The 27,497-nt window shown below is 37.1% G+C and overlaps 1 protein-coding gene across 1 annotated transcript in view; it reads right to left on the minus strand.

The window, feature by feature from the left end:
* ZNF536 (zinc finger protein 536) overlaps window positions 1-26,835 on the minus strand; it is a 456,445-nt gene extending 429,610 nt beyond the window's left edge. Inside the window, exon 1 of the mRNA XM_063437911.1 lies at window positions 26,625-26,835. The gene's annotated coding sequence lies outside the window, so the exon portion shown is untranslated. The remainder of the gene's footprint in view (window positions 1-26,624) is intronic.
* Between the last annotated feature and the right edge of the window lie 662 nt (window positions 26,836-27,497).

The raw sequence follows: 27,497 nt of genomic DNA on the forward strand, positions 1-27,497 counted from the left end.
TTGAAGTTGAGATACGTACTCCCCCATCCACCAAACCGGATTCTATAATAATGGACTGTACATTACTCTTCCTAGCTATTACATTATTGTACAACATATTTGACTTGTGTTTTTTCCCCACAATCCATATCAGCCACCCTAGCCAGTTTTGAAATATTATGCTGAAACAAAACCTATCCTGATACTTACTTTATTATTTCAGTTTCTTTGAGCTGCTGTTGACTAGCAATTTTCTACTGGCCACCAGGGAAGCTGTCAAGTCACATCAGCCAAATGTACTAGCTGCCCAGAAGAAGCAGAGTGAGGTCCCTAGGGGAGAGTGGCAACAATGTATTCATTTTAGAAAGCAGTTGCTTTTATTCAGTATACCTCATCCTTAATTGCCCAGATTATCAGTTACTGAGAACTTTGTTTAGATATGTTGGAATTCATTCAGTCATAAACAGCAGTGTGGGGTAAAGAACTAATTAACTCAACAACTTCAAAGAGTAAAGAGACATCTCCTATACAAGGTTAACTGGCAACCATGAAGAAAAAGGAAACAAAATGCAAATGGAAAAAAACAAGTAACAAGATGTATGTCCTTTTTTTATGGATGCCCACCTCCCTAGATTAAGGTCTAAATCTTGGTTTCAAGGGACATTAGTCGCCTAGTAATGGTCTCCTTTCTTTTTGCTTCTTGGAAAGTAGTCCTTGGAATGCACATGTTTTACTGTCTTATACAAGTCCTTATCTCTTCTAACATACTCCTTTACGCTCACTGAGAAAGCCAGTACCCCACAGCACTCAGGCACAGTTTGGTCCATAGCTCCATTCATGAATGAAGGTACTGATGCTTACTAAAACCTCTCTAGAATAAACTAGTGAAAGTAATTGTCTTTCACTTACAGACCCCATTATGGTATTTTGTATCACTATGCTATTGTTATTTCTTGGAAAAAAAAACGTTTTTAATAATCACAACCTGTTTTGAAATTTACACCAGAGAATACCAATATATTACTGGTTTACTCCAAGCAACTTGACCACATCATGGTTTTGAAGTAGCCATGATGCAAGGACCCAATATGTGCAGCGTTACAGTAACAGGAGGAATTTAAGTTAAAGGTAAAATGGTTTGCCCCCAGGGAACAATGTCAGGGAACTCCTGGCATCATAACTATTACAGCGTACTTACCTCCAGAGCAGTTCAGTGTGGAATTATTGTCACTTGATTCTTTGTACACACTAATGCACATTCAGGCATTTCTTCCATAGTGCCATATAAATACATGTGCCCTCAATATCCTTTAACACCTGTCACTGTGGGGCTCAATTAATTTACGGTGTACATTCTATCTGTGCCAGGATAGCCTAGCACAGAATGTATATAAAAATGTAAACTATAGATTTGCTAAAATAAAGAAAGAACTAAAACACAACCCAATGTTCCCTTTCAGTTAATCAGAAAAATTTCAGATAGAATTCAAGCAGTGGAAAAAATTACTAATATCTTATTAATGAAACACTTTGCATAAAACACGTCACTGAAGTTATTTGCTTATAATATTATGTAATCAAGGTTACGGTCTGCCAAATACCTGCTTGTAATCCTCATTTTTTTTTGTTCCTAATACATATCTAACTATTACAGATACCTTAAAAAATCATGGATGGCCAGGGTATGCATGCCGTTAGAAAGTCATTAAGATTTACATATTTTAGAGAATAATATACTCACAGTTTTTATTCTACGAGTACAGTCCGATATGTAATGTACTTTGGGGTGTGTTTTACATCTATGTACAATCACATATTTGTCTTGAGCACATATAATCTCTCAATAACAACATTTCAATAATATAATTCACACAGTAAATGTGTACATGCATAATAATTATTATTTTTTTAAATAAAAATAAAAATGTTGCTCAATAAAAGTTCAGTTTTCATTTTATGTAGATAAAGAGAGAGAGAGAGACAGTGAGTGAGTGAGTGAGTGTGTGTGTGTGTGTGTGTGTGTATGTATATGTGTGTTTGTGTGTGTGTATGTGTGTGTTTGTGACGTTCATTTACAGACTTTTCTTTATAAGGCAGATACAGTCATTTAAATATTCAGTTAAAATTAAATTTGGATTTCTATGCTTTTAAAAGCCAACCAAGCGAATAAATTGTGGTTGTAAGCTTTGAAAATGAAAGGTGTTAAATCCACTAAGCCGCAGAGGTTGAATTATATCACCAATAGGTCAAAGATGACACATATTTAATCTTAATATTGACAAAAATCAAACAACACAAATTATTGGTTTTCTATGGAAAATGAATTGCTAATTCATCAAGACAGAAGATTAATTTATTTTGGAAAAAGCTAAGGACCGTGCTGCCTTGGTTACTTTAGAATAATTTAAACTAGGTTTATTTCACAAATGTAAGCTACATCAGAATCGGACAAAATATTTATGACCATCAGAATAAATTTTTCTATTTTTTGACACAACTGTATTTCAACATTTGTTAAAGCTACAGAACTATTTTACTAAATATAACACAAATATATTCAATAATCATTTCATATGATAAACATATGGACTGGATTTGTCTGTTCAACTCTGTTCAACAATTTCTGTTCAACAATTTCCTCTGTGTTAGAGGGACACGAAGTACCAGAACCACTACAGCTTTTTTAAATTAGTCTCTGATGCAAATAGACTGTCCCTACAGTCGCAGCAATGTTAACACTGCATTTTGTGAGAAAAGGCAGTGTTTGAATTGTTTATCTAAGAACACTTCTAGTGGCCGTCACTCAGATAGCCAACAGGTGTGCTTCCCGTTGCAGTCATGCAATCTTTGCAGGACCAAACAATACCCATAGAAATGCACTGAATTAATGCATCTCTGTGAGGAGATGCTGATCAGCACACATGCGCAGTAGCCCCTCCAATGCTTCCCTGTGGAAGAGGCAAAGCTAGTGCGGAGTAAGACAAAAGGTAAGTAACATTTACTTTACTTAATCTTTAAGGGAGGGTCCTGGAATCTAAACAATTAGGAACACATTCTAACATTAGAAATACATGGCTTGCACATTCTTTTATGGTGGAATCTGTTAGGAGCTCAAGCTGCATATCATCTTTGAATGCAGTTCCAGCCATGTGTCTTTTCTGCTTCCCCAATGATACGTTGTCATCACCAACATTGTACACAGCTGCGGAAGGGCTCTAAATACACATGTCAAAACTCTCGACCATGGTTACTCGTTGCTTGCGAGCAGACCTGGTAGAATCAAACTAAGGAGACAGTGAGAGCAGAGACGCACTGAAATACTTCTCTCCCCTTCTTCTGCACCCTTACTACAGCAGATATTTTCAAGGTGCATCAGTTCGGTTCCTGGACCCTATTAAGCTATACCATATCGACCATATCTTCTCTAGGGAATCGTTTAGCTTTTTCTTGTGTTCTATTTAAATTTGAAGCGGACTTGTGCTACTGCTCTCTCATTTTGAGGATTATGTGTTCCAAAAACCATGACCACTTCAAATCACTAAAATGATTGTGGTGCTTGGAGTAAACCATTAGCTAATTATTTATTTATTTATTTATTTATTTATAAAATATTTTACCAGGAAAGATACATTGAGATTTCTCTCGTTTTCAAGTATGTCCTGGGTCCACAAATCATAGCATTGTTACAGTTAGTGTACAATAAAATACAAAAACAATATTAATATACAATATATACACAATTTAACATAGAACAGGTAGGAAATATATAATCAACCATGACAGGTGCATTCTGTTTTGGTATGTAGAGACGGATCTCTTAAAGGACTTTAAGCTTAGGGAAGATTTTAAATTGTGCGGGAGGTCGTTCCACAAAAGGGGTGCTCTGTAGGAGAAGGAGGATCAGACCGCTTTCTTTTTGTATTGAGGTAGACTAAATAAAGTGCTGGTAGTGGATCGGACGTTATAGGAAGTGGGTGTAGAAAATTGATGGAAGTGCACTCCACCCCTTGCCAAGGAATCCAGGGTGCTTCACAGGATATGTCCCAGTACCCAAATGGACCAAATATAATAGTAGAAATAGAAAAATGAATCCAGGCACTCCAAATAAATTCCAAGAAAAAGGCAATTTATTGGAACCAGCCGCTACAAAGCGACGTTTCAACCCCAAAGGGTCTTTATCAAGCTTGAGCCAATCTTTGACCACAAAGAATCCCGAAACTGGTACATACTTAAAAGGGACTACAGAATATCACATTCAAATGAATAGAACCTTCAACTTAAAACATGTCCTTAACACTCCTGAAATATGGTCCCTTTCACATCACCCTTTCAACAAAATTATGTATGAATGCTACTGGACAGGAAAGATAGTGATACAAAGATTTACAGAACTCTGATCTACACAATAATCAGCACACAACTTAAAAATGTATCAGACGTAAGGCTAAAAAAAACTCAATATAATGTGTCTCTTGTATCTGCTTCAGTTTACACAGATCTTTTATTGATCATATTGATCGGTTATTCTCTTTTGGGAAGATCTAGTCAACCACAAACTGTGACACTATGTTGCATGACCATCCATCATTAGGTAACTAAATACATATGTAGACAAATGCTTTTGAAGATCTAAATGATATATTTTAAAAACAAAATAAATAAGTAGGAAGAACATGTTTATAACCATAAAGCTCTGTGTGACATATTTGAAAATATATGCAGTACCCTTTGTAGGCAGTAAGAAGTGTGTTTTGCTTAGGTGTCAACCAACTAGTAACATTGTTGGCAAAACAGTTAATTTGTTTCAAAGGATGATCAGCCAATCCAATGCTTTCCCAATAGGAAAGCAATAGGGGGATATTGCACATGTACGCCAAAACTCTGAGACCATGTGGTTGAACTAGTGGAGTTTTACTCCACTAGCACCTCTATCTAGAGCTTACTACAGGCAGGACGGTAGTGTTTTCAGCTGCAGGGTTAAAACAGTTGGGGATGCGATAAACAGACCACTTCATTGAGATAAAGTGATCTAGGTGCCTACAGAGTCCCTTTAAGTGCGAGGTATATCTAACAGGCGTATCAGTGTGGTCTTATCGACCAACTCTATGGGTATTGACATGTTGCATACAAGGTGTCTCATTTACCAGTTGTTTGATGAAGGTTGTTCATCTACCAGGTTAAAAAGTGACGTCCTATCTAACAGGCATTTCAGTGCCATACCATCTTGTAAGACTATGAACGTAACTGACAGATGAGGCTCTAATAAATAATTTGGCTACAGCTTTGGTGTGGATCTCATAACATGCTACTAATAGTGCTATAAAATATCTTCACTATATAAAATCTGGACATATCTATATGACAGTCATAACCGAACACAGGTGCAAATCCAGAGTGGTCCTGGTGCTTTATTCAAAAACTTTGAATAAACAGGGTATTGGTTGGGATACAAATTGGGTTTGTACCAGTCAAAAATCAAAACTTGTCCACTATTCAAAAACAAAATAGACATATGTTAAAATAAGGGTTGGGAATTGAAAGCTCTATACCTGTAAAGCTTATCACTGACGAGATCAAAATGCTACTTGTATTCCAATAGTGGTGGAAGATTATTATCAACCGCTAAACCGTATAATAAAGAGATACATAGTTATTAGCAATAATTATAGGTTTTCATTATTGTAAGGTAGTTAAAACAATAATTATAGGATTTAACTAGCTTGAGGTAAGCCCCCAAATAATTTTCCATTTCTATAAGAGTTGCTAGTGATAAGATTGTTTTATGGGCTATCGGACCCATGTTGCTTTCTTATATAGTTTGATACATTACACGGATAGAATACAGAAGAATTATTTTACTGATCCTCTTCATAGAATTCACCAAGGTAACCATTTTAATTAGCTTGAAAATAAGTGTGCATTATTTCTTGGAATTAAAATAAAATGAAGTTTTACAATTAAGTCTTTAATCATAAAAATTGACGGTCTGATGTAAAACTGAAAATTATGATTTTTCTTTTCATATATATATATACACACACACGCAACTGCATCTTTAAGATATATATGGGGGGGGGGGGGGAGATTATTTATTTACTAACAATGGAAGGAAATTACATTTGATTAATGTGCTCGTTTCCCTAAAGGCTCAGCAATAAGTCCAGTATTTGGCACGCCAAGTTACAAATGGCCACTACTTATTTAAAATTATCTAGTGCGCAATTCAGCTATTTAATTGTCATTTTAAAATCATGCATATTGATAGTGAACTGTTGTTAAACCGTCTCCTTTCCTACGGAAATATATAACCCTCCCCTCTTGAAATATAAAAGCCGGTCTGATAGTACATAATGAGCACTGCGGGAGATAGACCCTTAAAAGAAGTACATTAAGGAGAGTAAATTCTCTAAGCAGCAAAGAAATATTTAGACCAAGACATTACATTAATATGTTGAAGACTGAGAGAAAGCCACTCCGCTCTCAGTGGTGTTCCTTACCATTCGGTTAACATTGTAGGAGGCCGATTTGCGCAAACTAAAACTCTAACCTTGAAATGTGTGAATTTAAGAAAACAAAATATGCAATTTAAAATGATTAGGTGAACAATGACTGAAAACCACTTTAAAAAATGATTTTTTTTTTTTTAAATATCTCTTTTGTAGGTTTGTAAAAGAGCCTCAAATAAATAAAAAATATTTGTTTTCTATACGTTATATTTTTTTTAATTAGGCTTCTATAACCATTTTTAAATGGTATAGCCAGATGATGGAAAGCAGTGGAGCTTCCTATCAATAATGTTATTGTTTAATGTCAACTGCTTATTGGAGATATTCCTGAGGAAATTAAAAACATTCTAGCTTTTTAAAACTCTCGTGATGTGAATTACAACTAGCAGAAGGCATGATCTGCTAACTTAATAAAAATAGAATTAATTGATTCACATTGCTACCTTCCACCTATTCTTCCTGGCTCTCTACATGCTCCTTCCTTTGTAGTTTTGTCTTTTTTCCCCCATCCATTTAATTTTACTTTCTTTTCCTCCATTCCATATATGCCCATTCTGCTTTTCCATTGGTTGCTTCCCAATTATACTTGCCTCCTCAAATCCTAGGACATTTTAATTCTCCAGACTATCACCACAACCTGCCAGTCAAAGGCATCTTAATCTTTTTTTATCTTTTCTCCAAATTTTGTTTGTAGTCCATGCTCTTCTTTCCTGCTAACTTTCTAAACACTGCTACCTCTACTTCAATGCTCTATCTTCTTTCTTCTGAGTTTTCAAATAAACTTGCTTTACCTGATATCGGTTCCTTTGCATTTTATTCCTAAATGCCATCCTGTATGCCCTATCTCTATTCTGATGTAGAGCCAACTTCACGTTTTGTTATCATAGCACGTAATAAGTAAACTGTGTCACCCCAGTAGCTCTATTATGTCTCCCCTTCCCTCGAACTTGCCTTTTTCATGTTAATCTCTTATTCATCTAGCCACTACCACCTACATTGTTTTCCAACTTACCTTCACTTTTGTCTTTGTTTTTACTCTGTCTTTGTCCAGGCTTCTGCAATCTTCCCTAACACTAGACCACCGTGAAGCTTTTTCAAATGTTTTTTTTTTTTTTATGGTTTGTTTCCAAATTATGGAATTGAAATTTGTCATTTCAACTGAAATTGCAATGTATGTCAGATAACACAACCTTGGTCACCAATAGCATGAACGCTTAACATGTCTCTGTCACCTCAAACATACCTTTCTCCTATTGTTTCCTCTTCTCTACCAACATATGTTCTTCTTTTCTTAATTTCTGATCTATTTCTCTTTAAAACATAAGACATAAATCGGGACTACTTTGTCTAATGTATTTTTCCAACACTTGGCAACCTTGACAAAAGGTGGAGTTTAAGGCAAGCTTCATCTTTGTTAGCTTGATGAAGGAAGTAGAGCTTGCCTTAAGCTTCACCCTTTTGTCACAACCTTAAAGCGTAGGGAAAAACATATAAAACAAGGTCGTCACTACTTGTCTTATGCTTTATAGAGAAATAGATCAGAAATGTAAAAAAAAATAAAAAAAGAAATACCGATTCTAAAAGAGGAAAAGAAAAGGAAACAATAAGAGAGAGGTAAGATTGAGGTCACAGAGTAATTTTCAAGCTTTGCGAGTATTGGTAACAACTAACAGCACCATGAAATAGATAACTCCAAAGTCTATTTTCGACCCATCCATTACCTTCCACAATGTAAGACGGAAGCTATGCTACTCCTGCGTGTTGTTTTTTACAAAGGTTTTTTTTTTCACAGCACTCAGATAAAAAGATATGTTTAACCAGGACTGGAGTGCACGTACAACCAAAGAAGGATTTTTTTGGGATGCTGCGTTATTTTAAAGACAAATATTTTAAATATTTGATTAGGCGAAGAAAAGACATTATAAAATGTTCAAAGGTTTTTATTAGGGTTTCCTTCGGCCAGAAATCCATTTTAAGAAAAATTAAATAAGTCATTAATCAAAAAGATTAAATTACTTTTCCAAAATAGTAACAAACATATGATAATATAAATATTGTTTGTTTGGTTTGAATCCTGGAAAATCACTAGATTTATGACATAGTTAAAAAGAATCTTGGAACTGCCTTTGACACTAGGAATGTGTTTGTCACTTCTGGGCACATCCGCTGAATCTACAGTGTAAACTCAGGCAGGTTAACAGCAGTTAACAGACTGTTCACTTTGTTCTGTGAAGCTTAATTCTGATTACCTACTTAGTGGTCGCTATCATGCTTGTCACAATAGTTTACAGACAATTCAGTTACCGCAGAAAATGGCTGTTGCTATTGTTAGCGAATATTGTCTAATTCCAAGCTACACAACTGTTAACTGTTTTATTAACATCTACCAGAGAGTTTAATTGGAGTCCCTACAGTAACACCTGGTTTGCATGCTATTGTAAAAACTATGCTCTGAAGCAATAGGACTAAAAATGTATGCCTGTCTCATTTAGGTGTAAAGAGAAAAAAAAGAAGCTAATTTGTATTTATTTGCATGTAGTTTTCAATTAATACCTGTGAAATGTCGGGTGTATGGAAACAGTAAAAGCAACTGGCTCATGGGATCCCAGGTCAATAATGCATGCGCTGAGCAAACCTTTTATAGTGTCCTGGTGGAGTTCCGATGGCAATGAATGTTAAATGCCAAGTGTTGACCACGGAAATCTATCAGTAATGGTAGCTGCAAATATCTACTGTCTCTGGATGTTAAAGGGACACTAAGTCACCCGAACCATTACAACATAATGTAGTGGTTTTGGTGTCAATGGCCTGTCCCTGGAGGCTGAGCACTTTTTAGAGAAAGGGCAGTGGTGCCTATTAACACCTCTAGGGACAGTCACTCAGACAGCAACTAGAGGAGCCTTCTAGACTTGGTGTCCAGTGTCTCCATGATCTGCATGGAGACACTGAACGTTCCCCATAGAGAATCATTAATTCAATGTATCTCTAGGAGGAGATGCTGATTGGCACAGCGCTTTGCTGCACATGTGCAATAGCATTGGATTGGGTGAGATCATCAAGACTGATGATCTCAGCCATGGAAGAGGAGCCAGGTGGGGCCAGCTGATGGGAGACCGGAGAGGCATGGGAGTAAAGGTAAGCTTTAAACCTTTAATCTTCACGGAGAGTGGGTCAGATGCCTAAACATTGATTACAGAAATATAGTGTCAGGAATACATACTTGTATCCCTGACACCATAGTATTCCTTTTAAAATAGCAAGCTTCTCAACTAGCCCAGTGTATTTAGTATATTCTTTGTTTTCACATCCCTATAAAATTTTCCAACGTTTGTACATGATCCTAAAGCTGTTAACATTTCCCAACTTGATCCACAATAGTAACCTTTGTAGGCACACTTACTGCAGGTTTAAGAATGCTTTATCAGAAAGGATATTTTATACGTTGTAATTCTCTGATTTAAAGCAGAGGTGCAGTATTAAAGAAAAGCACATTCAATTTATATTTTCTTCTAACGTTTAAAAAATGTATCATCAGACACTCATTTGTTTTGCGTAATACATGTAAGTGATCAAATATGGATTTCCAGTTGACAGTAGAAAAAAAACCCGACACGAGGCTATAAAGTTTTTTTAGCGTACCTAGTTCTCCAACTGCTAGAGCTCAATATCAGATTCACTGTACCTACAATAAGAATTCAAATGAAACAATTTCACAGTAGTAAAAATAAAATATTTAAATGCCCTTTCTTAACAAACACCAACATCAACATCAAAATAAAATATTTTTTAATAAAAACCAATAAAATGCCTTTTTGAATATTTGCTATTACTCACAAACATGCACGAGGGTACAATACAAAAGGCACTGGTTTTTAAGATGCAAATAGGAAGATTGATCAATAATTTCCACAATCTATGTTTTGCCTAAACTTATAAACAAAAAATATATTTGTAAAACATACTAGACCACCGATATACATCAATTATTCTACGCCACATGAAGTTAAAAAAAGGAAAGGGAAAAAAAAAATAAAAATAACAATAAATTAGACATATATATATATACCTCTCACTTGATCAATTATAGCAGCAACTTTTAGTACTCGGAGTGTATAACAAAACATGTAAACTTCATGTCTAGACTCCTACGACTGCAATGGAAAAACGTTTCGATATAAAGATTTGGCATCGCTGATTCATATCCACAGCAATAGGAGTTCTGGTTCCCGCTGGTTTAAAACGCGTGCATTATACTAAAGCACAAATTTATTCATCTCACCATAATAATATAAATGTCTCCAGTCTTTTTTTATTTTAAATATATATATTTTTTTATTTTTTTTAAGAAATTTCATCTTCTTTTTGCAATCGGAAGCAGAGCAGAAAGTGTTATATAAATCAAAGCTTCCACTGTGCAGATAAAATGGCTGCTGGTATCTATACTACGGGGGTGGTGACGACTTATTTATAAGGTAACCGGAGTAACAAATTATTAGTATTCTGAGATTAAATATTTCAATATTCTGAAATACAAAAAGGCAGAGTATATTTTTTTGCATTGCTATAAAAGATATAAATGGAGATTAGAACAAAGTAACAGAGAAGCAAACACAAATTCTGGTGTATTCGTGAAATAGGGGAAATTTGGAGAATTGCAATTTTGGCCAAAATAGGCTGATCAGAAATATAGTTTCAACTTTTGCTATTTCTTCAGCTATTATAGTATAGTGTCCTTAAATGTGCAAATTCCTCACAATTTCAGTGTAGTGAAAACAAGGGAATTTGGAGAGTTAAGTGGGAATTTTAACATTTCAGGCTAAAACAGACAAATTGGAAAAACAGCTAAGTTAAGTTTGGTTTTAAACATTAAATCCTCTGGTCAATGCTGGACAAACCAAAGTTTATTGAATAAATCTGTAGGTGTATTTAATGAATCATTCAAATGATCGCTAAAGTCACCCAAACCAATTCATCTCAATGAAGTGGTCCTCCAGTTTTAACCCTTCATGGTGAAAAGGAAGTGATACTTCTATGACGTCATAGGAGGCGGATAGGGCGGCAGCACCAACGGATTTTTGGCGCAGTAAAAAGTTAAATAAAAACATTTTATTGAAGGTTTTACACAGCAAAGAAGGGGCCTCAATCTAATAAAGGACAAGGACAATACACCATTAGGAATACAGATTTGTATTTTTAACACAATAGTAAATATGTATTGCTTACACTATAGTAATGGAATGCAGAATTAGGTCCATAGGTCCGTAGTCCCCCTAGGGTTAAGGTGATTTTACTCACTTTTTCTCCCATGCCGCGCCGGTCTGGCCACGACTGGTCCAGCCTACATGGCTGAGATCATCAATCTTGATGATCTCAGCCAATCCAATGCTTTCCCAGTCTGAGTGACTGTCACTAGATGTGTATCTATCCAGCAATGCAAACTATGCCTTATGCCTGTTCTCTGAAACGGCAGCATTTACATTTAAAAGCCAGCAGGGACGGACAACAGAACCACTACATTAAAGAGATCCTATAGTGCCAGGAAAACAAACCTATTTTCCTTGCACTATAGGGTTATTAGGTCCCTCCCTCGGGGTCCCACTCCTTCGGTGCTGAACGGGTTAACCACTTACCTGAATCCAGCGCCGATGTCCCTTGGCGCTGGGTCAGGCTCCGCCCAAGCTCCTCCCCGCGCGACATCAACCGGCAGGGGAGACCTAATGCGGATGTGCGGAAATGGCTGTGTGCGCGCATTAGACCTCCTCATAGGAAAGCATTTTTCAATGCTTTCCTATAGGGAAAACCTGACGCTGGAGGTCCGTGAGGACGTCCAGCGTCAGATAATTGACCAAAGGTCGGTTTGGATTCCGGAAGCCCTCTAGTGGCTGTCTGTTAGACAGCTACACAGGGCAGACTTAGAGCTGCAATGTATATTAAGTGAAAAAGGGTCACAGCCCCCAGGAAACTTCAATGAGCTGAAGTGGTCTGGGTGCCTACTGTGTCCCTTTAAGCTGTAGTGGTTCTAGTGACTATAGTGTCCCTTTAAGCTGTTTCATGGGAATGTTATTACCAAACCAAATTTTAACTGTAACATCTTGAAATATGTACGGTATTGTACTTTTAGGTATTCGGGAAAATGCCTTTATACAGTGAAAAGAAGAAATAAAAAAAGGCTGTAAGACTGGACCTCAAACCACCAGTCAGTATATTTAGCATGATCTTTACCAAAATGATAAATATTTAGACAGGAGCAGAATAGTTGTTTTATGACGGTTCACTCCCCTGCCAAGATTGATTGATATGGTGGCTCATTTGACAAAGTTATGTATAAACACGCTTTAAAGGAATTATATTCATGGCTATGAGAAAATCTGTTAGCAGTTATAAAAAATAAGCATACATGCACACATTTACACATATATAACAAACATAACACATGTTTGAAATACAGAGGAAAAGGCAAATCTCTGTGGTGTGTCAAAAATACTTCCATTATTCACACAAGGTATTTTATAACGATACGGATATATGCAGCACATAGTTCAAGAGCTCGTGCACATTGAGTTGAAGGATTCTTACATTGCTCAGGTCAATTAGACATCTCAAAGTGATGGGGAAGTTTAACTTTGTAACACAGCAGAGACACCCACGCACCAAAGCCATTTTCTTTTTAGCTCAGAAGAAATAAACATCTCAGTGTCAAAGCTTCATTATAAATATTTATATATCACTATTTACACCTACCTATTATGCAGCGATTTACAATTATAGAGGAGGCATGAAGAAGGTTCGTTGAAACTAGCTTGCAATCTATGAGGATTTCCGATAGGTAGATATAGATCATTACTTAGGAGTCTTGTCCTGGGAGAACTAATGGTGAGGTGGTTGGACCAGGATCCAAAGCTGTATTTCCCAATTCCAAGGTAGTGACATTAGTGTCAAAGTCTCAATGACTACTTGCTATATGGCTCTTATTTATCTCAAGGCCTTTCCTTTTAAAAAAAAAAAATAGGACAGAGCATGTGCAGTTTGAAGGTTGAAACATTTTATTTGAAAATGCCTGGGACTTAAAGTCCATATTTCTTGTGGACATCTGCACCATGATATTTTCATATTTTCACCAAACAAATCCATTATTTTTTGGAATACAACATTTCAAGGCTCAAAACAAAAAGCCTTCCATACTTTGCCCAACTAAGTGACTGGCATGGCACAGATCGCCAAACATTTTACATTAGTAGATACATTATTCTGCATTGCACCTGTTACATCAAACTGCTGTAAGTCCAGCAATTACATCATTAAGACTGGAATTTTTATCCTGCACTTGTAAACTGCGATTGGTAGGAGATCTACGTGAATATAGAGGTTAAGGTTAGTGTTTAGGAACTAGGGTAAAAAAGGTTAGGCATGGGAACTGGGTCTGAAGGGCTTACATTTAGAGGTTATAATTCAAAGCATTCAGGGTTATTCTTTGAACTAGGACTAGCCGGGAATTGACCAGGGACTGCAAATTTAACGTAAACAGCAGAGTTGAACATATAGATAACTTGGCTGAATTTTCTCAGTTCAGTGTTTAGAATGTGTACCCACAGTGATATTCTTAAGTCACACTATTTTGTTTTGCAAAAAAAACTAATATGTCTCCAGGGGTGTTGTCCCATTTCAACCAACAGAAAAGGGTAACCTTAGAAAATGAAAAATGCTTGTTTTACAATAATCTGTGGAGATTATTTGCCCCATTACGCTGCTGTATACCTCTCTCGACTCACAGATTTTTCTTGAAGACAGTTTTTGCAAATCATGAAATATTAGGCCTTTTCAAACAAATGTTTCATAAACTGAGCTGCGAAAGTTTTAATCACGTTTAGCTGTAAACACACTTTCACCAATACAAACACTTGTGCACAGCGGAGAAGACGTGATTTTCCCAACATGATCTCTGCTCTACAGATAGGGGTTAAGCATCTTGGTCATCTGAAATCACAAGAGACTAAGACTAAGTATATGACTTGTCAGACTGATTGCAATGTTTTATATCTTTTCTTTGACAGAAAATGGCTCTTAATCCCTTCAGCAGTGTTTTATTTTTAGAGCGGTAAAAAAAAATGCATAATTTGGATTGCATTTCTGACACTTATGAGAGAAGCTCTAAAAATGACTTTATTTAACATAAAAATATCCAATTAAGGCTTTATTCAGTAAAAATGTTCTATATTTTTCTGCCAGGAAAACAAATAGTTATTAAAAAAGTGAGCTTTTTCATGTTGTTTACTTTAAGTCTTTGTTAATTACAAGTATCTGAATACTTTATTGTCTATGTGTTAAAGCCGATTCTTAAAGTGACAGCTCTTAATAGCCTGTGAAAAGTTGATTATCTCCAATTAACAAGGTTGAGAGCCTGTCTTGTCTTTTTATGAGGCCTTATTTTTGCGTGGTTAACTATCCGTTTACATGAGCGAGAACTGTTTTATTTCTTTAGGTTCTGATGAGGATGAGACACAGTTCTCCGTCCATCACAGGGTTAAATCAAGCACTGAAACCACACTAGTTGCATTTGTTCATTAAGCTATTCAATGCATGGTTTTTATGCTCTGTCACCACCTCATAGGAAGCTCACTGTTTACCAAAATCTGCCTGTTTCACTAGACACTTAGAAGTCTACAGGATTCTCTCTTCAGAATGTTACGTATTCCTGCCATATGTTGACCTAAACTGTGATCTGTTCTTCTCGTTTTTTACAAGTATCCCTGTTTCAAAAAGGTTCTCTCTTCCATCCATAATTCTATCTTCCACAGTATTGGATCGTACGATGGCCTTTAGGTAAGTTAACCGTGGTTGTTTTCTCCTTGGCATCCCTGAATGCTCTCCACTCTGGTTCAGTGTTTCCCATACGCTGAAGTCATGAATTTTAAAGGACCACTTAAGGTGCTGAGACCACTTCATTAATGAAGTGGCCTGGGTGCAGTGGCCTTGTCGTTTTAACGCCCTTCAATCTAAAACATTGCCGTTTACTAGATACGACAAGGTTTTGAATGAAGGGTAAAACACGCCTTTAGTGACTGTCTTCCTGACAGCCACTAAAGGCGCTTCCTCTGCAACAACTGAATTTTACTTGGTCATGTGACGTTCATCGTACATAAGGACATCTAATTGAAAACCCTCAATTATATGTCATCAAATAGAGCTCATATGGAAGCATTGGTTCCAATGCTTCCCTTTGAGGAGCATTTGTTTAGAAGCATTTTTGGCACTTGCTGCGCATGCACACGTCGTCCCCAATACTCTACTATGAGAAGAATTGGATTGGACAAGAAGCCTTGAAGTAACACCTCCAGGATAACATCGTGGTAGGAGAAGCAGGGTGGAAGCACTGTGTTTGTCTTGGAACCGGACGAAAGGTAAGTTTAAACATTTTTTTCAATAGGTTTAAATTTAATTTAGGGAGGGGGCTGCATCTAAGTAGTAAGGAGAACATTATTTCATAAGGAATACGTTAGCTCTCCTAATTCTACAGTGTTCACCCAAAGTAAGACCTGCCTGTGGGTCTTTAACAATCACCTAAGAATTCTTTGTTACCTCCTGTCTAATCATTCAATACTGTGAACATAAATGAAAAATTAGCCGAGGTCAAAGATTTTAGTAATGCTTTGATAAGCTTTTACAGCTTAGTGAGCATCTACAATAATGTTTCTCATGTCCCCTTTTTGATCGGATCATGATTTACTTATGATTTGATCATAAAGAACAGACTCCAATTGTGACAGGTTGAATGTGTGTGTTTTAAGAGAAAGACTCCTCAAATTCACACTTCACCCCAGGATTGTGACATCTGACTCAATTGGCCTGCTTAACACACCTGTGTATTCATGACTTTCATGTGTTGTTTTTTTCATTGAAAGTTGGATGGTTGTGTTCATTAAATGACATGAAATAGCATTTCTTTTTCAAACCTTCTCTTACCATTATAGATGTGAATTTATATATAGTTAGGTTTGGACTAGCCATAGTTCAGGGTTTTAGATGTAAAATAATTAAGTATAGCAGTATCTTCTAAAACTTGTTTAGTATACTATTTTTAAACAAGCATGTTTAGAAAAAGTTGATTCTGCCAAATATTAAGCATTTTATCAAATGTTGTAACTGACGCTTTACTAAAATCTGAGCATCGGTGGGCATATAAAGCTTACTACAAAAGAAAATGAAAATCTGTGTTGGTAGAGAAAATAAACTTTAACATAGAGATGCAATATCAATCTATGCGTGATTATATAACTGTAAGCAACTGATTAAAGAGTTCCTCTAAGCACCATAACCACTTCATTTTCTGATGCAACAATAAATACCTTTTATTTGCTATGTGCTGGCCAGCTCTATGCAGTCAATCAGTCAGCTGAAATACTGTCGTAATGGCTGCAATGTCAGTTTTATGGAATTTTTGCTTCCGGTGTTAGAACATACAGCATGCTAAAGACAGACACCTTGGAAAGGCTGCCATTAGCTAGGTGAGTGGCACACAGTGTTCCTGACTTGGTTCTCACGCCATTTAACTCTCAAACTGACTGACAAAGTAAAAACATAACTTGCTTCTTTTTTTTTTTCTTTCTGCCTTTCAAAGGTACAGGGAACAGAGAATTAAGAAATACACAAGATACCGTTCTAATTCATTTCCCAATAAGTTGTTTATCCCTGCTGGATTACAACTACTATCATGCTCAGTGAGATTCTGGCTGGACCTGATGGCAGTTACAATATATGTTTCATTTAATGGGATAGTGAGGAAACCAACAGCGTATGTGAAATATCACTCCAATTAACCCCATCCAGTGGTTGGCTGTGCGTGATAAAAATGTCACTCCATGACAGTTTTGAAGCAAGTCGCCACTGTAATGAACACATAAAAAGAACACTTGAACTAATATAGATAAAATATTAACTTGTTTTATACCAATCCCTAAAGCTAAATAAAGCCATCTATCTTCATGAGAAGTTTTGTCATGGAGAATTTTGGGCAAAAAGTTTTCATTTAAGAGTGGTGCAAGAGTTTTAACAGCGTAAATAAAAAAAAGGGGAGAACTTGAGTCCCAGCCCCCATATGAGACACAAAGCTACAATACAACCGAAACAACACTACCACACTATACCTACCACACTCCGCACTCCCTCACCCACCCCACTAAACGATCCATATGACAACACTCAACGGCATCACCCTCACCGACACGAATAATCCACCAAAATATCACAGGTTCACAGGCAATAATTTCTCCCTCACAAACCCGGACCACCTCTTCTTTTCTGTTCCCCCACGCCTACACCAAAACGCCTCATAGTCAAGCATACCTGATAAACATGTACAACTGTTACAACACTAATGAAAATGGTGAGCGTTGCAATTGATGTGACCCTCTACCTCCCGCCTCCCCTTTTTTCTTCTGTTCCCCCACCTCATAAAACTAAAACATCAATATAAAGAATTTATAAAAAATAAAAAAAGTGGTCATTGTAGAATGAAATTAAAATGAAGGAGAAAAACAACACATTTATTAAATATATAAAAGCAATGTGTCTTTAGTTGCATGCAGCACACGTAACAATTAATCCATAGAACTTGGATAATAAATGTAACACTCTCTATATGGGGCATCTTGTGCAAAGTTTCATTGCACTAAAAGCAACAAATGGCTTGTAGAACGGCAGACAAAGATAGATAGATAGAGAGAGAGAGAGAGAGAGAGAGAGAATCTATAAGTTAATTATATGATAGATAGACAGACAGACAGATAGATAGATAGATAGATAGATAGACCAGGTCAACTTAAAAAGCAAGGCTCAACATGGATTAAATCACAAGTCTCGATCGTGAAGAAAGCTCTTGCTATTGTGTCGTCAATTGTTGCTTACTAAACTATTTCACAAGTGATATACTACAACGGAAGCACCGTGTTCTTTATATTTCTACTAAGGCTACTGAAGCACTCATGTCTTTCTTCATGTGTGTACTATCTGTCTATTATCTATTTATCTCTGCAGTAAAGGAGGAGAGAGCAAGCAAGAGTTTATTTCATGTATAACTTTCTTGAAATGCTTAACATGGAAAAATATTTGTCAAAGTTTGCAAAAAAGCAGACAAAAGTAAATCAAGTATACGTTAATGTATTTGAAGGCCAGAATGACCCTGCCAGCCTATAAACTAAGTAATCTACAAACTTTTCTATGAAAAAGATGTCCTACCCAGCTGACAGCTTCTAGGGCAGGGCTGGCCAAAAGTTAGATCCCTATCTCTTGTAGAACTACAATGCCCATAATACATTGCCAGTTGTGAAACTTGCCTTAGGCTTACAAAACATCATGGGCTTGAGCAATTACCTCTGGCATTACTGAGCAATTTATATAGGACATTCCAGATATTTTTTATGTATATATATATATATATATATATATATATATATTTGCACACAAACACACACATTATATTTGACTCCTAGCGTGCATGCATTTCAATACATATATAAATAGACAGTAATTTATCGCTGAATTAAATGTCACAAAAATTGTGACAAAACAACTTGCCAAGGAACGTGAGGAGCTTTGTAAATCTACGAGCCTACAAAAGCCAGTCCAATAGGTGCAGCTATTACGAAGCGCTTGCCACTAAAATATTATAATTCCTGCATCAGAATCACAAATGGTACTGTATGCAATAGTGTGATTGTCATGGAAACCTTTGATAGGTGAGATATGTATTGCACCAGAGTGGAATAATAATTTTTTTCCCCATGTTGCACACACTCCAGATAATGCTTGGCACAGCTTTTAAATAAATACATTAAAAAAAAAAAAAAAGTAATTTAAAACCCAGCCCTAATTTGTATTTATTTTTTTTTTTTAATATATGCAATATTATCACAAGTGAAGATCAAAAGGGATCAAATGTGCAGATGCTGTCTTTGTAGAAATTGACAAAGCCCAAAATAATATATGCATTTATTTCTCTTTTAGTGCACCTACAGAACAATTAGCCTAAAACACTTTGATTAATATGCTGTTGCTCGGGCAAACACTTAAATGCAAAGAATATGTTAGTAAGAAAAGAATATATATTGACTGGCTCGATAATTAACTTTTCTGAAGAAGGACATGCTGCAAAATTCACCAAATTAAACGCAGAAAGGTTTGTCGACATTCACTCATTAAGGCAAATACTCTGAAAGTGTGTGGGGGGGTTATTTTCCCAGTGTTATTCTTGACAGATTCAATCATTTAACCCTGTGAGCACCACTGGCTCTCGAAGGGTTAACTCACCTACTATAAAGTGTTTCGAGCAGGAGAATTACTGTTTTACTGCTGGCTGTTTAACACACTTTTCTTCGCTCCGGGAAATTATCGATGCTAAGCTTTAAACAAGACAGTACAACTTGCGCAAATTCAATGGGCACAAGCTGGATAAAGACACACACGCAGACTGCGAAGCGAGGGATTCGCCTCTGTCAATTACCCCTGTTGATCTATTTCAGATTCTTTCATGTCTAAAAATGACATCACGTTTGGAAATGAAATTAATTTCACTCTTCGGGGCAGTGCATTACGTTCCAAGAAAACAGAAGTTGCATTAGCACAAATATATGAAACACCCGATACTATTAGCAATGGAGCAAATTATAGCTTCGAGCAATCAACATTGATTTTATATATACCACATCATAAATGATGCACACAATAGGAAGTGTCTTCATTACAGCTGCACCTCGAATACAGCCAAAGAACAAAGAAAATGGTCAGGTATGACCAGGATAAAGCTCATCAAGGGAAAACTTCAACATCAATGGCATTGAGCTCAATAGTTTGGCTACTAACTGGTTAACTCTGTGATATCCAAACCAGGATAAGCATACAGGAGTCAAGTTAGAATACTAGAGATGGGTGCTCGGACTTTCAATGGATAGGGAAATAAAAATCAGGCTGTATCACACAGAATAAAATAATTGGCGATAGAGGGATCTGTCAACTAAACAGTTTTGTGATAAAATAACAAAAATACTCAAGTTCTTGAAAAATCCCGAACAGATTTATTTTGGGCTAAATGTTGAAAACCACTTGTCAGTGAGTACACTTATAAACTATTTTAAAGGGGTGTGTATTCAAATATTGATGAACTGCCTAACACAATTTGATTAAATATTCTTTAATTTAAAAAAAAAATGTTTTAATGTGCTTGGCTTTAAAATTTGGTCATCAAATTATTACAATTACGGAATAAACCACCAAGAGGAAAAATATGAATTTCTTTCACAACTTACGTTTTTTTATTTTTTTATTATTATTACTCTTGCAGTCATTGGCACAAAATCGCGCACATAAAACGTCTGATGAATTTTGTGAACCAAAATAAAAAAACAAAGCAAAAACAAAAATAAATGAGTTTTTGTGCAACATGTTAAAGAGAAGGATTTTTTATTTTTTTTTAATGTTGCGGATGTCACAGCCTTTATAAGCATTTTACCATTGTTACGATTTCATTCATAATTCTCCCCACCAGTTAGGCCTAAATCTAGCTGATTGTAGAAAATATAAATATTTTGGGGGCCATACGGTAAAGTAAATAACATATCCCAAGACACATCATCATGCAGTGTTTTTTTTTTTTATAATGGTCTGAAAAGCTCTACACCAGTTTAATTCTTTCATTTCTTAGGTGTAAAAAGTTTTCAAACTACGTATCCACGTTTTTACCGAAACGTAAATGACAACATTCCGGTATCAGTTACAACACTGGGCATTTTTTCTTAATACTAAAAAATAGCTGTCACCATACAATTGTTATGGACAGACAGAGAAAACATGAAGCTGGCTTTAACTATGAGTGCAGAGATACAAGGCTCTGCACAGCATCCTGAAAGGTCAGGGTTAAATATTAGACGCAGCACTGTGATCGCTACAAGGTGTCACACTGTTTTACTGTACACCTGTGGCCTGCCACTATTAAGGAGTTACAAGACAAACTGAGAAGACTAACTTCCTCATTCTATACAAAACGCCCCAGTGAGCACTATACATCTGCCTGCAATTAGCCATTACTTTCTTCCCAGCTTCAAAAACGAAAAAACTAACAGATGCATATGCTTCAATTCCGAAACTTTCTCCAGCTTATTTAGAAAAAAGCACAGGAGTTAACAGTACAACATCCTGCCATGGGTCACGAGCAAGCACTAGGTTATCGTCCCTTGTCAGGGGTAACTACAAGTATAGCAGGTTAAGGGAACTCTTTTAATGTCACAAGTCCCTTAAAGGAGCAGTGTCCACCTGTTCTCTTCAAGTACAGCTTGTCACAGCAGGTAGACCAACCAGAAAATGAAGATGGCTGGTGAACACAATTTTAAAAAGGTGCATCTGGAAAAGTAATGTGTAGAACAAATTTGATGGCAATGAACGGGTTAAACAGCAGGCTCCCTAGGGTTAGATGTTTTGTATTAGGTAACAAGGGTCAAGCTCACGCTGTATAGCTCCTTATGGATATCCCTAGGTACCAAAGCATCACAAAAATCAATAAAAAAATCAGGCGTGGACCATATGTACCAAGGGAAAGTGTCTTCCTGAATTAGAATGTCTTTTCTCCCCTAAGTAACTGACAATATAGTAGAATTTGTTTTCCTAAATTTGTAAGCAATGAATTTTCTATTCTTCATTTGCATCTGAAATGAGCTGGACCAAGCTCACTGCAGTCTATAAAACTTCGCCATTTACAATACAAATATTACAGCAGTTTAGTTTTACCTTACAATAGCTAAATATGCTAAATATACACACTTGCTTAACATGTGTATATATATATATATATATATATATATATATTTATTTTCCCCCTAATGGCACGATTTAAAAACCTGAAAACAAAAAATATCTCTCTATTAAGCTGAAGACTGGACTAGGTTATTTAGGGCTCAAATGTGGCTATATTGAATACTAAGGATTATGCATTAAAGAACTCAGTGTCCCATACCCAGAATAATCAGAGGGAGATATTTATCAAGAAAAATAGGTGCTATTCTGGGGCTGTGCTAAATGGTAACAGACATTTTTATAGGTTCCCATCCTGACTGCTCCTTATTTAGAACTTTGCACCAGAATAGCACCTGTGATAAATCTCTCCCATAGTGTTAACACAGAGAGATACATTGGCAAAAGGGGGGGACACAAGTATGCACACACAAAGACATACACCTACACACACATATACATATGTTTAGAATATATATGTGTGTACATATAGATATACACATAACTTAATAGATATTGCTACCATGAGAAAGTGGCTGCATAGAGCAGTGTGCTATTAACTTTAAATCTTTTAATACTCACACCAGAGAAATCTAGAAATATCCAGAACTAAGAATGTAAACTCCAGACTCAATTCGTCTTTCTAAGTATTTATATAAATATATATGCCACAAAAACAACAGATTTGAAACAGACGAGTCAATGCATTGTCACAAAAGAAAATCATGCTTTGATTAATAATCAAATACTTTGGGAATAAAAAAAAACACTTGGATAACTAGATATATTTATTTATCAAAACTTGTAGAGTTAATACATACATGTAACTATAGCACATAGAAGTAAAAATAAAAAAATAAAAAACACACATTTATAAATATACACATGCATGTATGTAAAATGCGATCACATGTATATAAATATCTGTGATTTTACTGATGGTAATAATGAAAGCTGTTTGTCATTACATTAAAATAACAGACAATATAAAAAGCCTTAGGAAACCTTTTGGCAAGCCCTATATTCTTTGCTATTATTCATTTCAGCTCTCCCATTATTAATGCTCATCCAATCATGAACAATTTGGCTGGGCGTTTCAAATTACATTGTGTTAAGAAGATGGTTTTCAAATGTTACTTTATTTAAAATTATGAATCTTGTGTACATGAGGATGTTACTGATTGTTTGATGTATAAATGTGTGTGTGTGTGTGTGTGTATATATATCTATCAATGTGCATATATTTGTTGTATATACATACATATATAAATATATGCATTTGTGTGCTCTTAAATATCCGGGTCATATTTATAGAAGTATTTTCTGTTTGAAAATAGGGGAATTTTGCTCACAGTTAAAATCCAGGCCTGCAAATCGTGTGCTATCTTTTGTAAAAATTGTGAAGTAATGCATAAATATCTATTGACGTAAACACTATTACCGGTGTTTACGGGCCTCATTGTTAGTTACAGATCTGTCAACCGTGCAAATGGTTAAATATCAACATAATTATGAGCGTACACCACAACTAACACTAGACGGTGACCCTCCCTCGAAATACTTCTGTTATAAGTACACCGACCTATTCATATTTGTGTTTTCTTTTTTATTAAAAATCACATCCCATGTAAGAGGCAGATTGTGCTGTCAATTTGTATACATTTTGAAAATTTTACACTTTTAAAGCGTAGTTACATTTTGGTGAAACATTTCTATAATAACTATATCCTGTGCTATGTATTTATTTGAAATTATGTACGAAGTAAAGCCTCAGAGAAAAATAACCTATATTTATCAAGGACCAAAAATGTTCATATTTAGTTTATGATTATTTTTTTTTACATTTTGGCTTAAGGTAAACTAATGTTTCTTACCAAGGACCTGCTAGTGTGTAGCAGTGATGTGGGAGGTTTGTGACAGCAAAACTTAGTTTCCAGCATGGGAGCTGTGTCTGAGAGGTCAGACAGACCCTGCTCTGCTATCAGGGCCCCTGTTGGCTCTCAAGTAAACTGCAATGAAGCGGGAAATCAAGGCAATGGGAACATAGACCCCAGACAGACAGACAGGCCCCACCTCCTCTCCCCCTACTGTCCCTTCATTGTTCACTGACTGAGAACCCCCCCTCTGCTTGTTTACACACCCACCCCTGTCACCAGACCCATCTCCCCTCTGGAGTCCTATCACCTTTAACCCTCTGGCTGCTAGACACCAGCAAGCATCCCCACTTTCTCACTTTGACATCCAAAAAGGCAGTCACCCTTACACTGAACTATAAAGAACTTTACAACAACTAAAATGTCCCAAGACAAAACTAAAAAAAAATATCAGAGAGCACTTTGTGAGCATGAAATGGTTAATCAGATTAGAGTACCACAAGATGAATTAATTAATACTTAGAGCCCAAGGAGGCAGAGAGAGTTTGCAAACAGTTGAAATGTCTCTAAAATTCCATTGTGGAACCTCTAAAACGAGTACCAAACAGCCCCCCTATGTGTGTATAGGGTAAAGCAGTAAAAACAATAATAACAGCATTACTAATGTTGCCTACAGGACACAAACAGTTAATTGTTTATAAGGAGCATAAGAATTAATGGCATCCCTTTATAAAAATGCAGAATAGAACAATGAAAGGGGCCTTGCTCTATCTGTACACAGGAGAAAGTTTATTGATATATGAGCCCACAGTGGGAGCATTTGTATCCAGAATCAAGTGATGCCCTTTAGAAGGGAACTCCACTAATGCTCCTAAATCTGGCATGTGATGTGGGCATGGGTGGAAGGGAGAGTCAAGCACACACATCTCTCGGCTGGAAAGTTGTTACTTTGTTGTGTATTTGGAACACACAGCTTGTGTGATCTCAGGGAAGGAAAGGGTTACAGGATGCACTTGGCATCGTATGTTTTGTGTTGCAAGCTCCTGCCCCCAACACACAAAGAGTATTCTCACATCATTTTATAACAGCAAAATAAAAAATAATACGAAAGAAATAAAGAAAAACAAGACAGAAAAGCACATACACACACACACACACAATGCACTGATAAAGGGCATCGACATCAGTGTCTCCTCCCTGCCAGGGCTGTCTAATGGGTGCTAATGGCAGATCAGACACTGATTGTATACAGAATGTGCAGCACACCCGTAAGCTGGCAAATACCAGCCTGTTCTACCCACTATTGTACACGAGGAGTTAATGATTTAATGCTTGTAATACAGGATTCACCCTGGCCATTATCCACAATTATCGTCCTGAAATCGTAGTTCTGTATGTGCAGGGAGCATGGGGCACGTTATATGGTATATTCCTAAATGTCACCCATTTTATTGCATTCATCCAAAAACGTGTTTGGACCAAAATACCTGGCATAAATCTCACAAGGCAGGACATCCAGATTGTCAGTCAGGGTGACAGCAAAGTATGTTACAAGGGACGGGGCTGCTGCAGAACCTCTTGAGTTGCAGAGCTTCGTGACATCGAGCTGGGTACAGCAAGCACCGCACCGGACGATTCTAAGAGGTTCTGAGGCAGCTGTGGATCATCCACTTGAAGAGCAGTGAGTCTCTCTGTACATTTCTTGCTACATGTTTTCATGCCCTGGGCAACTAATCAGCTGGCCCAGGAGGCTGAGTCCACATGCTTCTGCTGCAGGTCCATTAGTGTCACCCACCACCACCTCCACCACCCTCACCCAGTTCTCCGGCAGGTGGTCCTGGAAGAAGGGGGTGGTTGCCGACCTCTTGTCTGAATGTCACTTTGCTGCTCCTAGCATTGTGCTGGGAGGTCGCTGAGAGCACAAAATGGCAGGTCTCTTGAGGCAGTGAATTTAACAAGTTTGGCACATGTTCGATTAGCCTACACCATGCTCAGTACTTGGTACCACCGTGCCCTGCACCCACCTCCTCGCACAGACACACAGTGACTGCACCAGGCACTTCTCCAAAACTTTCCTGAGCAACAATACCTCAAATCCAGCAACTTTCCCAGGAAGTGCAAGAGACAAGCCCCCCTCCATCCTTTACCCCACCCTTGATCTGCAACCAGGACCACAGGTTATTGCTACAAAGTAACATTCCTGTTCTGGAGGACCCCTCTACCCCCAGGACCTGATCCCTTTAGACAAAAAACTGCAAGCGCCATTCATGATCTGACAGCCCTTCTCCGACGTCACTATCGAAGCTATTTAATTAGTATTTTTTATATGTATTTTAATTTAATCACTCAGCAAACCCAGGCCCTGGGTCATAATCATCATAGGAAACAGGCTGACTCCCCAATCTAACTATTAGGTTGGGGATCACATCACGGGACACCCCAAAAAGCTTGCCTTCCCCCCTGCTCCCCCTGGTGCCCCTTTATCCCTTACCTTGCTCTTGACTGACAGATCCTGGTACAAAGTGGCGCACAGGAGGTTTGCACTCAATGAATAACGAGCAATGTCCATATGATTGACTGGATCATGTTCTTGTTTCGCTTTTGGGAGGAGGATAGAGAGAGGAGGGATAGTGGCAGAGGGAAAAGGGAAAGTGGCAGCCTCAAGCATAGAAGAGGAGAAGGAGGAGTGGTGGGGGGGTGAGGGGTGGCAGGGGGTCCCACTTGTCCTAAGTGTTCCCCTAGCAGCTCTTAGGCACTGGGTGTTAAGAGATGTGTGTCCCTCTCGCGGAATGAGCCCGGTTCATTGATAGAGATCACAAGACATTCCCATCCCTCGGACTCCCCCTATCTGGTAGGTGAAATGCATTGTACCATTTAAAAAAAAAAAAAAAAAACCTCTTCTCCATTGTCGTCTTGGCATAATTCACAGCAACTAGATAGCTCTTGCGGCATTTAGCTTTGATGAACCAAAAAAAAAACAAAAAAAACTGATCCCTGGATCTCAGAAGCCAGCATAGCAAACTGCATCCCTTGCCGACATCCTGCTATAGCTGAGCCCCATGCCTTTATCCCCTCCTGACCTTGAACTCACACTTATTAAATACAATGTATCTCTTTTAGAACGTTCAGTGTCAGCCTGCCAGGGAGGTTCTGTTCGGCAGAATGCTTGCAGGTACACTTGAGGGTACAAACAAGACATACAAAGACAAGGTGGAAATTAAAGGAAAAAAAAAAGAAAAGAAACATAGGTGCCCCTTACCTGCTCCTGCAAACTATTGCAAGTGTGCTTGGAAAAATTTGGGAAACTCCACTGTGTCCTCTCTCCCAGATCCCCCCTTTTGTGGGCTTGATGAGAAAGGAACCA

The sequence above is a fragment of the Pelobates fuscus genome, chromosome 12 (assembly GCF_036172605.1).
Source record: "Pelobates fuscus isolate aPelFus1 chromosome 12, aPelFus1.pri, whole genome shotgun sequence".
Lineage (NCBI taxonomy): Eukaryota > Metazoa > Chordata > Amphibia > Anura > Pelobatidae > Pelobates > Pelobates fuscus.